The sequence below is a fragment of the Petromyzon marinus genome, chromosome 31, assembly GCF_048934315.1.
Source record: "Petromyzon marinus isolate PM22_M1 ecotype Great Lakes invasive population chromosome 31, UKy_Petmar_22M1.pri1.0, whole genome shotgun sequence".
Taxonomy (NCBI): Eukaryota; Metazoa; Chordata; class Hyperoartia; order Petromyzontiformes; family Petromyzontidae; genus Petromyzon; species Petromyzon marinus.
In genome coordinates, this window is record NC_133697.1 from 9919380 (window position 1) to 9935829 (window position 16450).

General features: G+C 52.9%; 1 long non-coding RNA gene across 1 annotated transcript; it reads right to left on the reverse strand.

Annotated features, from left to right (window-relative positions):
* Positions 1–5370: 5370 nt before the first annotated feature.
* Positions 5371–11628, reverse strand: LOC142929577 (uncharacterized). The gene is made up of 3 exons (XR_012945727.1): positions 11428–11628; positions 9075–9156; positions 5371–8297 (listed from the first exon to the last, which is right to left on the reverse strand). It is a non-coding gene; the product is annotated as an uncharacterized LOC142929577 (long non-coding RNA).
* Positions 11629–16450: the final 4822 nt, after the last annotated feature.

Below are 16450 nucleotides of genomic sequence, written 5' to 3' on the forward strand. Positions count from 1 at the left end.
GCTCACCACACATTCACACTCACCACTCGCCCGACGCACACCCATTAGACACTCACCGCTCTTCTGACACTCACCAGTTGGTCGGTCGTGTCTCACTGCTCAAACGAGCAAAGGGGGCTGCGTTTATCTCTGTTTCGTGATCTTCAGCCATTGGTGGAAATTCCACATTCCTATGGTTAATATTTTTCTGTAAAACAGCCGTTAATGACTTCACGCATACGTAGAGAAGCAGGGATGCTTCGTTTTGTTTCACGGATTCTCGCTGGGTTGGAGCGATGGCACAGTGGTTAGCACACTGCTCTATGAACACGGGGACTTTGAGTTCCATTTCCCAGCGGCGAATTCTATCTGAACCGATCCTGCTCACCACTCACGACCTCCCCCCCCCCTCTCCTTCCCCCTCCGTTAACCAACCCACACTGCCCCCCCCCCCCCTCCTCTTGATGAAATATGGTGAAGCAACATCCGGACGCGGTGTGGCCTTGACGCAGCGGTGCATTGACACATGGGGGTGGGTGGGGGGTAAATGTAGGATGAGACTTCGGGCAGCAGTCACTGAGAGCCGACGGATCGCAGCAGTCACGGGCCGCGATGGGAAGACGACGAATGCGCGGAACGAATTTTGCGCCACCAGAAAATAGGTTGGATGTAAACTAAGCAAATTTTGAACGATTTTTTTTTTTCAACGAACCAGGTAAGGCGCCACTGAGCTCACTAGCTCTTTTTCAAAAGCGACGTGGCTATCGCAGATGATAGCTCGGCGAAGTGGCTGATCATGCGGTAATTTATAGCAGTCAAATACTGTAAATGCACGTTTCTAAACGTGGAGGGAAATACCTAAGGACCCGGAGAACAATCCACGCCACCACGGAGAGAACACGCAGACTCCAAATATACAGGCGTCAGGGTTGGGCTCGAACCCACAACCTCCTGGCGAGGAAGTCGACATCTCGCCACCGTGTAATCCACGTTGAACTTCTTCCGCACCGTACGTAGGCAACCGTGCTCATCGGGGGTGTGGTTCTGCTGCGACCCTCTCTTTTATATTGACTTATAAATATATACTCTTTGGTTCTTTCGGTAAAGTCACGTAGGTATAAAATAAAATAAATCACGATGTTTCGGGCGCAACACAAGCGTCCGTCATCATGCGTTCCCACCAGATGATGGACGCTTGTGTTGCGCCCGTAACATCGTGATTTATTCTATTTTATATCTACGTTACTTTACCGAAAGATCCAAAGAGTATGGATTCCTGCAGTCACGAAAGCTTCAAATCAAGATTATAAATATATATTCGCAATGTAACCCCCCCACCCCCCACAACACACGTTAGCGTGCGGCCCTTGACCCCGTGTCTCGCCCGATCTCCATTCGGCTCGTTTGTCACAGCACGCGAGTGTCACCGTCAGCTGCGAAGCGTGTCCACGTTGCTCGCGTGCTCGCGTGTGTCGACGTTTTTCGAGTGTCCAAGTGTTCGTGTGTGCGCGCGTGTTCGCGCGTGTCTGCGCGTGTTCACGTGTCCGCGCGTGTTCACGTGCGCGCCAGTTCGCGCACGCTCGGTTTCGTGTGATCGTGCGCACACGCGCGCGTTGTCCACGTGTTGTTCACTCTCCAAGTCCCCTCGCGCAACGCGTAGGCCACGCGTGACACCGAAACGGTGCGCGCGGCACAGGCAGCTCCGTGTCTCTACGTGCACGGTGTCTCTCTCGCTCTCTGTTATGTGCCTGTGATTTTGTTTTTTTTCTCGAAGAAAACCTGTCGTCATTGTCAGTGTGAATGCGCACAGGTGCGTGAACGCAGGTGGAGGTGATCCGTCTCTCGTGAAAAAGGCCGATGGGGGGTAGGGGGTGTTATGGAGTATTTGCTTTGCATTGTCCGTGTGTGTCTGTGTTTTAGCGGGGAGCGGTGGCGCAGCGGTGAGCGCGCTGCGCCAAGGACCCGGCGAGCCGAATTCGATTTACCGCGCACGGCAACCACCAACACCGGTGACGACTTTCTGAACCGGTCCTGGGCCCTCCCCCCCCTCCCCTCCTAGGTCGACTCGGCCTAAAATGAGCACCTGGTACGGCGTTGTAAGCATCGCCTCCTCGGGAGACAAAGGCGGCCGAGCGTGGTGCTGGCCACCCACCCCCTCTCGTGTGCCGCGCCGGCCTTCATAGTTGCCGCTCGCTAACAGCACTTGCCCCAAAAGTATGTGAAGGCTACACGGGGAGTCTTTGTGTTTTTTGCCGTACGTCTGTCTACAGTTTCAGCTGTGTGCGTGACTATTGAGACACTGCTACAATCACTATCTATACCAATTCTACAGTAATGCAATGCGATTTTTTTTATGTAACGTCTAAATGCGCCCGTATTTCAAGAAGATGTACGTAAAGTGGGCATGTGTTTTTGCAGAGAGGTAAAAGCAATGTTTATTTATTTATCCAAGAGAACCACGCTGAATCGTAGGACTCTTTCTCAGTCGGCTCCTGTATTGGCTTATTGATGTTTTCAGCCATGCAAGTGGGAGGAAACCGGAGCACCCGGAGAAAACCCAAGCGCGTGAGGGGGCAACGCTATATCCCCGTACAGGTGGCAACAGGTGGCGATTTGTCCATTTGCTGTACTGCATTCTCCTGGAGAGCCAGGGTAAAGCACCTCTACGACCACGAAAAGGGAGTTTCACAATATTTGTGCGATCCATCAACCCTAAATGCCTCCACACTGCTGGGCGATTACAGGCCACGTGCATAGCCACCACTGTTCGGCAATACTCATATGTGGAAGATGAAGTAAGTTCTTGGACTTAAACAGGGACAGGGAGGGAGTCGATAGCACGGCTGACTGGGGTAAGGGAGTTACAGACTGCTGGGGAGCAGCGGAGGAGGATGAGTGACCCCCCCCCCACCAAGCAAAGGTTGACTGCGGGATTCGACAGGTTGCTGCAGTCGGCGGTTGCCTGGAGGGTAAGTAGAGTGAGATGGGAGAGGTAGGAGAGTGTGTGGAGGGGAGTAGAGTGAGATGAGAGGGAGAGGTAGGAGAGTGCGTGGAGGGGAGTAGAGTGAGATGGGAGAGGTAGGAGAGTGCGTGGAGGGGAGTAGAGTGAGATGAGAGGGGAGAGGTAGGAGAGTGCGTGGAGGGGAGTAGAGTGAGATGGGAGAGGTAGGAGAGTGCGTGGAGGGGAGTAGAGTGAGATGGGAGAGGTAGGAGAGTGCGTGGAGGGGAGTAGAATGAGATGAGAGGTAGGAGAGTGCGTGGAGGGGAGTAGAGTGAGATGGGAGAGGTAGGAGAGTGCGTGGAGGGGAGTAGAGTGAGATGGGAGAGGTAGGAGAGTGCGTGGAGGGGAGTAGAGTGAGATGGGAGAGGTAGGAGAGTGCGTGGAGGGGAGTAGAGTGAGATGGGAGAGTGAGGAGAGTGTGTGGAGGGGAGTGGAGTGAGATGGGAGAGGTAGGAGAGTGCGTGGAGGGGAGTAGAGTGAGATGAGAGGTAGGAGAGTGCGTGGAGGGGAGTGGAGTGAGATGGGAGAGGGAGGAGAGTGCGTGGAGGGGAGTGGAGTGAGATGTGACGGGAGAGGTAGGAGAGTGCGTGGAGGGGAGTGGAGTGAGATAGGAGAGGTAGGAGAGTGCGTGGAGGGGAGTAGAGTGAGATGGGAGAGGGAGGAGAGTGCGTGGAGGGGAGTAGAGTGAGATGGGAGGGGAGAGGTAGGAGAGTGCGTGGAGGGGAGTGGAGTGAGATGGGAGGGGTAGGAGAGTGTGTGGAGGGGAGTAGAGTGAGATGAGAGGTAGGAGAGTGCGTGGAGGGGAGTAGAGTGAGATGGGAGGGGTAGGAGAGTGTGTGGAGGGGAGTAGAGTGAGATGAGAGGTAGGAGAGTGTGTGGAGGGGAGTAGAGTGAGATGAGAGGTAGGAGAGTGCGTGGAGGGGAGTAGAGTGAGATGGGAGAGGTAGGAGAGTGCGTGGAGGGGAGTAGAGTGAGATGAGAGGGAGAGGTAGGAGAGTGCGTGGAGGGGAGTAGAGTGAGATGGGAGAGGTAGGAGAGTGCGTGGAGGGGAGTAGAGTGAGATGAGAGGGAGAGGTAGGAGAGTGCGTGGAGGAGAGTAGAGTGAGATGAGAGGGGAGAGGTAGGAGAGTGCGTGGAGGGGAGTAGAGTGAGATGAGAGGTAGGAGAGTGCGTGGAGGGGAGTGGAGTGAGATGAGAGGGGAGAGGTAGGAGAGTGCGTGGAGGGGAGTGGAGTGAGATGAGAGGTAGGAGAGTGCGTGGAAAGGAGTGGAGGGGAGTAGAGTGAGATGAGAGATAGGAGAGTGCGTGGAGGAGGGTAGAGTGAGATGAGAGGGAGAGGTAGGAGAGTGCGTGGAGGGGAGTAGAGTGAGATGAGAGGTAGAAGAGTGCGTGGAAAGGAGTGGAGGGGAGTAGAGTGAGATGAGCGTTAGGTGGAGGGCATGGAGAGGACCATGAACCTCTGCAACAAGCGGCGAACACGCTACCGATTGGCCGTATCCAACGTCCAGTAGATATGTCGCATCGATGCATTGCACGCACGCACGCCTGTGTCCGATTTGTGTGCGCATACCTCTGAGCCTATTTGTGCACAGTGTGTACGCGTGCGTGCGCGTGTGTGCGTGATTATGTTGGCTGAGACCAGAGACGACATCCCCTACTAAGCCCCCCTTGTGCTATTGTAAAATCACGTGTCACTAGCACAGGTGAGCGGCCTAATACGAGTAGTGGTGGTACGTGGGGACATTGTCCCAGGCGCGCACAATGAACCCGCCTGTCTGCCCAGACGCTCCGTGCTAAGAGCGCTCTCTCGCTCGCTCTCTCTGCTGAAGTGATAATGCGGGATTTGACAGCAACCCCCACCCCTCCCCAATCATAACACAGCGGTTGCCTTGGACAACTTTACACAACTTTACAATTCACGCCCAAGTTATGCGTCTTGCGTGAAGGGCGTGAGCGAGCAAATTACACCACGTGTTCACGCGCGCGTGTGTGTTGTGGCCCCGTGTGTTTACTGCTGTGCGGAGCGGTGGCGCAGCGGTTAGTGCACTTCGCTACCGAGATCGGCGACGCACCTGAGTTCGAACCCCCCCCCCCCCCCCCACCAGCTATGAGCCAACACCAGTGCCGAATATCTGAACCGGTCCTGGACCTCTGCTCGACCTTAGATTAGTTCCTGTGTAGGCTACATGGGGGAGCTTTATGTTGCTCTGAAGACAGTGGGGAGCGGTGGCGCAGTGGTTAGCGCACTTCGCCTACGAGATCGGTGACCCGCCTGCCCGGGGTTCCAGCCAAGTATCGAATGAGACGAAGGTTCTGCTTGGGTTCTGAGTCAGGAACTGAGCATCGGATCAAGGGGAGTTCTAGAATATTTGAGGACTGTTTAGCGCATTAACCTTAATGTGCGCTCGCTAACCTGCACGCTCAAAGACAATGCATTTAATATTATCAGAGCATGTTTGTTTGCCATGTTCACCACAGTGCCGTGTGTGGTTAATGCAGACGCGAATCCTTGCAAAAGGTTTTTATTTTGGTGTTTGAACATCTTAAAATAACTCCTGTCTTACTGCCATAAAGGGTAAACGCCTTTTCTCATGTTGTCATGCTGCAACACTCGCACCAACAGTCCGTGGGATTGTGGAGGCTCCGGTGGGGGGGAGGGGGTTGCGGAGGGGGGGGCCGAGCTGTCACGGTTTGGGCGAACTTCCTGGGACTTCTACCAAAGGTGCAGTTGAGGAGGAAACCCAATAACGCGACGCCGCATATTTCTAGAGCACATTCATCTTTTGTGCGGGCGATTGTTTCAATAACGTCAGCGAAAAATCGCGTGCCTTTCACCCCCCCTCCCCCCTTCTCGACTCACCGCTGTGTAAAATAATCCTGAGTTTTAAAAAAATCCTACAAAGCAGGCGGAACCTATCGCGCATTTAGAAGTGTGACGTCTTTCGCTCGATTAAAACGAAAAACCTCAGAAATGTGTCTGAACCACGGCGGCGTCACTCAATACCCCGGCGTCTGCATCATAGGCACCTGCGTCCGATCTGCCCACACACACACAAAGGCAAAGATCACCCGTATAGCCTGTGACAGACCGTTGGGGCAAGTGCCGTTAGCGAGCACCTATGAAGGCCGGCACGGCACACGATGGGGTGGGTGGCCAACACCACGCCCGGCCGCCTTTGTCTCCTCTGTGGCAATGCTTTTTTGACACACTGCACCAGGTACTCATTTGAGGCTGAGTCGACCGAGAGGACCGGTTCAGATAATCGTCACTGGTGTTGGCCATGAGCGCGAATCGAACCCGGCTTGCCGGGTTCGTAGCGCGGCGCGCTAACCGCTACACTACCGCTCCCCACACACCTCTTCACACACACACCCTCTCCCCAGACACACACCTCTGCCTCCAGATACATACACCTCTCTCTACACACACACCACCCTCTCTCCAGAACACAACAACAACCGCCAATCGCCACGAAGTTGCGGTGACGTCACCACGACGCTTGTGCCAGGCTACGTGCACGTTAAGGTCACGTGAAGTGTCGAACAGCCGCTGGCAGGAGATCAGGGGGCAGACCCAGATGCCACAGGTCGACTGACTGAGACGACTGGCTGATACACCACCTGTGCCCCCTACTGTGCCAACTGGCTGTGCTTTAACCACCCGGCGCTCCGTTCGTTGTTGTGAGCGTCGCTCCTCCCCCCTCCTTTATTCTTGGAGGGCGATTGCCTCCAACTGCCCAGTAGCGTCCTTCACGAGCCTCCTCCACAGAGGCCGATCTTGACACCGCTGGTACCAGTCATCGGCAAGTCCACTCAGCTCCACGTCCTCCTGTACCACATCACTCCATCTCTTCTCTAGCCCGTGCCGCGCCCGTTTAGCCCCCTCGATCCGGCCAAATAAAAGCTGCTTCGGCATGCGGTGGCTGGGCATGCGGGCTACATGACCCAGCCAACGCAGTCTTGCCTGCCAGAGGAGCTCACCGATGACACTTTGTCCAGATCTTTCAAGGATATGTGAGCTCCTCACATAATCCAGCCTGGTTAAACCCAAGATGGACCGTAGGCAGGCCAGCCTAAATGTGTCTAACCGGCGAAGATGTTCCATTAGGGGGGTCCACGTTTCGCAAGCGTAAAGAAGGGAGGAAATGACCGTGGCCGAGAAGACCCGAAGCTTCGTGCGGAGCGACAGACCAGGTAGCTTCCACACAGCGTTACGCAACCGATGAAAATATAATGCCGCTCGACTGATTCGGAGTGAGACCTCTGCTGTCAAACCGGAGCCGGGCGTGAGCACACTGCCCAGGTATGGTAAACTCTCCACTCTCTCCAGAACTGCCCTATCACACACACACACCACCCTCTCTCCACAACACAGCCCTCTCGACACACACACACTCACACTCCTCCACACACACAAACACCCCCGCCCTCTCGGCACCCCACACACACACACAGCTGTGTCGGGCTGCTGGCACGTGCCAATGGACCTGCCCTGCCCTTACTCACATTGACCCCTGCCTTAACGCACTTTGTCATACCTGCCCTAAGCATGACATTTTTTTTTAAAGAGGGGGCATACAGAATGTCGGGGTGGTGGTGGGGTGTGGGGAACAACACAGTGAGTGCTAAACTCTAAACAAATGTGAAACGCCAAACAATGTGAGTGACGCCGCGATCCGCACTTGCCTATGGCGCGCATTCTGCTCCGGCCTCGCACTTTGAGGAACGGCTGCGTCCTCCATCGCTTTAAACATTGCACCAACATCTTGTCAACTTCACTTGAATTTCCGAGCCTTCAGCAGTTGGGCGGGGCGGGAAGGGGGGGGGGCGCTGTGCCCCCCCCCCCGATGTTAACTCACAAAGCCCTGCCCTTCCCTTCCTTACATGGCCTTGCTATGCTCGACCTTGCACTCTCGATTTTACCTTGCTCCCATCCCACCGTGCCATGCCGTGCCCTGAAACGACGCCCATCCTCGTGAGCACCTCTCCTCCTGCACCCCCCCCCCCCTCCCCTACAGCTGTCCCTTTTACCTCTTCTTGTCACGCCTCGCCTTCGCCTTGCCCTGCCCGGCCTCCGTGCACGCGTTCACACGCTCGCTCGACTGGGGGGGGGGGGGGGGTGTTAGTCGCTTGGAGCTGTGAATTCCGTGCCATGTTGGGGGTCCCCGCAGGCAGTGTCGTAGCAAAGGGCAGGGCAGGGGCGGGGCTGGGCGGGCCGGTCGCCTCGAGCGCCTCTCGCCGAGGAGGGGGGGGGGGTCTTGTGGCTCACGTCTTTTTTTGGTGGGGCGGTGCCGACGCCGCAGTAGGGGGGTGGAGGCTGGGGCAGGGGAAGAGGGGTGGGGGCGATTATGGCATCAGACGAGGGAGGAACGACTGTACACGTAAATGCGTTGTCTTGAGTTGCGGATTACAGTATTATTATTACGCAACTGACACAATCCGCGGGGGTTTTAATGTCCTGGGAACGTGCAGATTCCCCAGGACAGCGGCTCCCTGAACAAAACGATGATCCTGGGAAAATCAGGACAGGTGGCATTCATGGCCTTCTATCTAAACCGGGAGTATTACATCTGACGCCGTGACGTCGAAGCGCCTCCCCCCTCCCAACGCGCGGGGCCTGGGGCGGTCGCCCCATTTCGCCATACCCGAGGAACGGCTCTAGCTGGTGGTAGGGTTACCAACTCCGACTGAAGATATTACGGCAAATGTATGATTATTATGAACAAATAATATTTTCTTAAAATAGCCAATTCTTGAAATCTCCCAGATTTTCTTTTAATAGTCACCGGGAGATCGATGTCAATTTGAGACTCCCGGCCAATCCGGGATGGGTTGGCAACCCGAGTTGGTTGCGGAGACGAGGAGGGCACCGCGTGCCAAAGTGTGTGGCTATACGGCTGTGGCTGGCACGGCCACGAGCAAACAACAATAATCGTGCTATCATCTCTCGGAGCTCAGTGCACTGGCACGCACAAAGCCAGAGACAGAGATCCCCCGTATAGCCTTTACAGACTCTTGGGGAAAGTGCTGCTAGCGAGCACCTATGCAGTCCAGAACATCACAACGATGTTACCACACCGTACAAGGTACTCACTTGAGGCTGAGTCGACCTAGGAGAGGCCCAGGACCGCGTCACTGGTGTTGACCGTGAGCGGGTATTGAACTCGGGTCACCGGCTTCGTAGGACAGCGCGCATGCCACCCACAAAGACAAAAAAAATCACCGGCATTGTATTCAAACAGAAGACTTTTGGGGCAACACTAGTGGGGTGGCCAACACCACGACTGGCCGCTTGTGTCTCCAACATTGCTGATGTTTGTTTACACACGACAGCAGGTACTCACTCAAGTCCTTTAAGGCTGAGTCGACCTAGGGGAGACCCTACACCGGGACCGGCTCAAATGTTATCAAATATTTTTTGGCCGTTAGCGTTTAATTTCGGGTCAATGGTTTAACAGGGCAGCCGCGCTAACCACTACGCTTCCGCTTCCCTTGAACGCTGAGTGCACACATACTACACACATACACTCACTCATCCACACACATCCACTCACACAGCGAGCATAAACACGCTCCGTTATTTATCCATCTGTATCAGATCATACGCAGGTGTTTCAGAGATTTGCCAGTGTGTTTTTTTGTTAAATATATTACTCAAAGACCTTTAATATTTTTGTTATTGTTATTTGGCAATAAAAAAAGGCAATTTGGTCTCTTTTTAGCACACGTAATGTATACAGCAGTGACTAAACCACTCATCCCCCCCCACCCACTACACTCACCCACCCCACACACTCACCCACCCACACACCCACCCCACACACTCACCCACCCCCACAACTCACCCACCCCACACACTCACTCACCCACCCCACACACGCACCCACCCCACCCACACACTCACCCACCCCACACACTCACCCACTCCACACACGCACCCACCCCCCCACCCACACTCACCCCCACCCACACACCCCCACACACCCCCCACCACCCCCACACCTCATCCCCCCACACACACCCCCCACACCCCACACACTCTCCCCACACACCCCACCCACCCCACACACTCACCCACCCCACACACTTTCCCCACACTCACCCACCCCACACACCCCACACACTCTCCCCACACTCACCCATCCCACACACTCTCCCCACACACCCCACACATTCACCCCACACATTCACCCCACACATTCACCCACCCCACCCACCCGACACATTCACCCACCCACCCCACACACTCACCCACCTCACACATTCACCCACCCCACACACTCACCCACCCCACACACGCACCCACCCCACCCACACACTCACCCACCCCACCCACACACTCACCCACCCCACACACTCACCCACCCCCACACACTCACCCACTCCACACACGCACCCATCCACCCAACACACTCACCCACCCCACACACCCCACACACTCACCCACCCCACACACTCACCAACCCCACACACCGCACACACTCTCCCCACACACCCCACACACTCACCCACCCACCCCACACACTCACCCACCCCACACACCGCACACACTCTCCCCACACACCCCACACACTCACCCACCCACCCCACACACTCACCCACCCCACACACCGCACACACTCTCTCCACACACCCCACACATTCACCCCACACACTCACCCACCCCACCCCACACATTCACCCACCCCACACACCCACACACTCTCCCCACACATCCCACACACTCACCCACCCCACACTCACCCACCCCACACACTCTCCCCACACACCTCACACACTCTCCCCACACTCACCCCACACTCACCCACCCCACACACCCCACATACTCTCCCCACACACACCCACCCCACACACACCCCACACACTCCACACACTCTCCCCACACATTCACCTTACACATTCACCCCACACATTCACCCACCCACACACCCCACACTCACCCACCCACCCCACACTCACCCACCCACCCCACACTCACCCACCCACCCACCCCACACTCACCCACCCACCCCACACATTCACCCACCCACCCCACACTCACCCACCCCACACTCACCCACCCACCCACCGCACACTCACCCACCCACCCACCGCACACTCACCCACCCACCCACCCCACACTCACCCACCCCACACTCACCCACCTACCCACCCCACACTCACCCACCTACCCACCCCACACTCACCCACCTACCACCCCACACTCACCCACCCCACACTCACCCACCCCACCCACCCCACACTCACCCACCCCACCCACCCCACACTCTCCCACCCCACCCACCCCACACTCACCCACCCCACCCACCCCACACTCACCCACCTCACACACTCACCCAACCCACCCCACCTACCCCACACTCACCCACACACTCACCCACACACTCGCCCACACACTCACTCACCCACCCCACAAACTCACCCACACACTCTCCCCATACACGCACCACAATGCTGATTGAGAAGCCGCGAGTCCTGGGGAGGGGTGCAGGTGTCGGGTGGAACCTGTTCAGCCGGAACTTTTTTTCTTTCTCGATCCCCACCCCACCTCCCCCCATCCCGTGCCATCACTCATTTCGGAATTCTGCTTTATTGTGCTTTACATTATAATAATAATTAGCAGCAGCAGCAGCCAGCGTCAATACACTGCTGGATCAAAGCGTGCCCAAGCCGCTGCCTTCCGCGATCATTGCAATGTGCAAGACTAAGGTCCCCCGTATAGCCTTCACAGACGTTTGGGGCAAGTGCTGTTAGCGAGCACCTATCAAGGTGCTCGCTAACACGGCACTGCACACGAGGAGATGGGTGGCCAGCGCCACACCCGGCCGACTTTGTCTCCCCAGCGGCGATGTTTACACGAGGCACTTATTTGAGGCCGAGCACCGGTTCGGGTAATCGTCACTGATGTTGGCCGTGAGCGCGAATCGAACTCGGGTCGCCGAATTCGTAGCGCGCTAACCGCTACACCACCGCTCCCCATAACACACACACGCACAGTTGCGCGCACGTACACACCGCAGATAAGGTTAACATTAGACGTGGCCTGGAATATATATTTTTTATTTCCCCAGTAAAAATAGTCTCCTAAGGTGTCCGCTACACGCCAGGAATGGGTGCCACGGAGGATTAGGGACATCCTCCCTCTGGCTCTCCACGGGGGGTGGGGGGGGGTCTCGCTGTGATGACCGTGACTGTTAGGAGACAGGGGGGGGGGCAGGAGGAGGGCTCTCTGCACGCACGTCTCGGCCAAGCAGCAACTTTGCGGGTTGACGCGACACCCTCTTCCTCGTTTATAGCGTAGCTTGGCTTTGCTGATGATGATAATGCTTTTATATATATTTTAAAGTTTTGCTGGCTGGCTGGTTGCCTGTCTGGAAGTTGGAAGGGACGGACGGACGGGATGCGAGCTGAACAAAAATAAAAGAAGCAGTATGAGAAATTGTAGCAGTATTCTCATTGCTAACATTTTTTATTAAGATTATTTTGCTGCTATATTTCCACATGATATGCCACTTATTTGAACTGTCATTTGTGGCCAGGTCGCTGCTGAAAAATAAACGAATAGCTTGGTGGGCTTTACCTTGTAAGACAATAGTTTAGTTTTAATTGTATATATTTTTTTTCAAGTGATTTGTTTACATTCCTATACTTTGCACTGCTATCGTGTTTTTGTATTGTTTGTTGTTGTAAATGTTCTTACCCCGTGCCCCTGCTGCACATCTGTAAAAAAAGAGGTTGGTCGAGCATCGGAATCATCCAGTCTGAACAAATATTATGACTCTGACCATCATCATGACAATCCACTGTCGTTGTGCTCATAATCGTGATCATCGTGATCATCATACAATCTCAATTCAGCATGGACCAGTGAACCACAACAGCTCTGCTCTCGTTCAACGGAGGAAAAGCAAAACACTTCACGATCCCTCTCCTGAAGCCCTATCGTGGCTAGCAGACCCCGACGTTACCATTCACTTCGTGAACATGTTGTCATACGTTGGAATAGAAGAGAATTCAGCGTCGTCTAATTTCAATCATTATCAATATCATCATCATCGTCCATCTTAATCGCTCATCAATATAATCATCGTTAACCCTTCTCAAACCATCATCATCGCCATCATCCTCAACTATACTTTATCATCATCATTATACTGCATTCTCGGCGATCGCCTGGCTAGCCTTTGCCTTCACGGGCATTTCATTCTTACAATAATATTATTATTCATGCAAGCGATCCATTGCACACGTGTATTGTATATAGACGTGTGTGTGGGAGTGTTTGTGTAGGTGTGTGTGTGAATGCGGGTACCTTGTGTGCGCAGGTGTTTGTGTTGGTGGGAAGCGGTAATGTAGTGGTCAGTGCAACTGCGCTACAAACCCGGTGCCCCGAGTTCAATAGCCGGTGACCCGAGTTTGATTCCTGCTCACCACCAATAACAGTCGCGAATATTTGAACCACTCCTGGGCTTCCCCTCGCGTCGACTCAACAATAAATGAGTATCAGGTGTGCTGTGTAAACAACATCAGCACTGGGGAGACAAAGGCGGCCGGGCGTGGTGTTGACCACCCACCTCGTGTGCCGTGCCGGACTTCATAGGTGTTCGCCAACAACACTTGCCCCAACAATCTGTTAAAGGCTATACGGGGGATCTTTGTGTAATAGTGCATAGGGGGGGGGAGCATGGTGGTTAGCGCACTGCCCTATACCGTAAACCCGACCACTTCGATTCGGGTGCCACAGCTAGCTAAGCATCAGCGCTATAGCCATGGTCCGCCTGTTGTTTAAGTCTCTTAAAATCTATACAGGGGATCATTGTCCTTTCATCTTTATGTGTGGGTATGTATGTATATTTATGCACGCGTGAGTACGCAGTAACGCTATACAGGTATGCGCGCGCGTGCGTGCGTGCTTGTGCGCGTGCGTCACTCCTCGCTTCGCGCGCGCTCTCGGTCCCAACTCGTCCCGGATTCCGAAGGAACCACGTGGCGACTCGCAAATCGACGTCCCATTACTCAACCACTCTCACCAACAATACTCACCACCCCCTCCACCCCCTCCACCCCCATTCTTCTAATAATTATAATTATTATCAGCCATGGTCAATCCACTGCTGGATGAAGGCCTTCCTCGAGCCGCTCTGCATGCAGCTCTCACGGTCCCGCAATGTAATAATCCACCATGAGACTGCATATTAACTTATTTCATCGCTCCGTCTCCGTGATTAATCGCTCCCTCTCCTAGGACGTGTTCCATTCCTGGGCTAGGTTTAGTAACATATGTTATGTATGTCGTTATTGTTAACTTTCAATCACATTTCTTATGATCACTGTTTCATTGTTTTTATAGCATTATTTTAGTAATTTCTAGAAAGGTTTAGTTTAGCCCGATTTTTTTTATGTAGTATAGAGTTATCTGTTTACCTAAATTGTATTATGATTCTTCTTGGTTCTTTTGGTAAAGTCACGTAGAATGAGAATAAAACAATAAAACAAAATAATTCTACGTGACTTTACCGAAAGAACCAAGAAGATGAATCCTTGCAGTCACGAAAGCTTTAAATGGAAATTTGTATTATGATTGTTATTGTGATCTAACATAAAAATGGGATTTTTTTTTGCACAGTTTCGTACGCAGCATAAACAAATGGTACTTTTTTTCTGGAAGATTTCATTGTTTTTGTAGGGGATGTCTCAATTTGCGTACAGTAAATTTTAAATGTATCTTGCAATTGTATTGTTTGTTGAGGTTGCACCCGAATCAAGAGCCGAATGGCTCACGGGGTTATTCCAAATAAATTAAACTGAAAAAAACTGAAAAACTCGGTTATTAGTCTTGACCAATGGTAACTGCCCCCTTCTAATTGAGACTCAGGCTGTTCTGGGTAAATAAAGAACATATATTATTATTATATGGCAGTATTAACATTGCCAGCACTGAGTTTGCTGCTTGTACACATGGTGCTGGGAAATATTGCTTCGCAAGGCCTATTGGCTGATGGACATTTTGGTGATTAAACAGAACCCTGGTGGAATAATTGTATAATATATTAACAACTTTCCACCAGGCCAGCACACGATTCATTCAACTCATTTAGCATTTTAGGGTGTTATATTGTTAACAGCATTGGGAGAATCATGCCTGTCCAGTCCATGAGGCTACCTTGTGCATATTAACGCCAGTCTATCATTATTATTGCAATTATTACATTGTCTCGCTGCACAATTAATGCTAATTAATAATTACTGATTCACCCAGGAAAGCCATACTGATTCCGAAGACTTTTTTTTCAGGAGAGTCCTGCGCCTAAGATGGATGTTTGCCCAACATCAACACCAATAACATCGCAAATTCCATTATCTTTGGGAGGAAACCGGAGAACAGGGAAGAAACCCATGCAGAACAAACGGTGAGACGCATACCAGACGTCACACAGAACGGCGCCCGAGTCAGGATTCGAACCCAGGAGACAGAGTGATGTGAGTGAGACACGACTGTTAACACTGCAGTGCGACCCCACGTGCCGTCCAAGGCGCGCGGTGACATTAATAATGTCTGTAACGCTTTACAACAATTACCACACGCTTGACTACAGCCGCGTGCCCCAAAGCGTTTCCACTGACCCCTTTAAGAGCCCAGAAAGGGAAAAAAGAAAAAGAGAACAGTTTGTGTATAAATAATAATGAGACAGATTGAGTCAAACACGTGAGAGAGAAAAAAAACATGCTGCCTTTGTCTAACCAGGACAGAACTACTGTGATGTCACAGTGGATGGTTATGTGCCGTGCGTCCCGCATACAAGTTTAATGTCCTCGCAAAATGTTTCCAGCCAACCAGCCAAACAAGGGTGCAATAAAAAAAAAACTGCCTGTATCTATCCACGTGTTGTTGTTGTTATCGTCAGTCTGTAAGGTCCAACTAAATCAGCGTTTCTTAACCTTTACAGCAGCCTTGTACCCTTTTGGTTCTTAATCGTTAAAACGTTAATAATGTTAATAGATACATAGGTTTGATGAAACAAAGTAGTATGTACTTAGGTACCCGTGCTGAATTTGTGTTTCAAAGATTTACCTTCTAAAAAAAAATCTGGCCATGTCTCGCACTCCCAGAAAGGGCATCTCGCACCCCCAGGTTAAGAGCCACTGAACTAAATGGTCGCGATGGGTCAAGAATAACAACAGAGCCGTGGCCAAAGAAGAGAAACACGTCCAAGACAGAAGTCCCCGGCGGAGATGGAGCGATGAATTCAGCGGTGCGTGCAGGCCCGAGGTGGATTATTATTACATCGCAGGTGGCAGCGGCTTGACAAGACTTCGTCGAGCAGTGGATTAATCATGGCCGACGACGATGATGATGTTGAACTTTGTGCTGTTTGGCAAATGTCTCCCCCGTTGTGCTTGCTCTGCCTCCTGTGCCCAGCTGCTCCTGTCCACGAGTGGCCTGTGAATTATTTAGTTTCATCTCCCAAA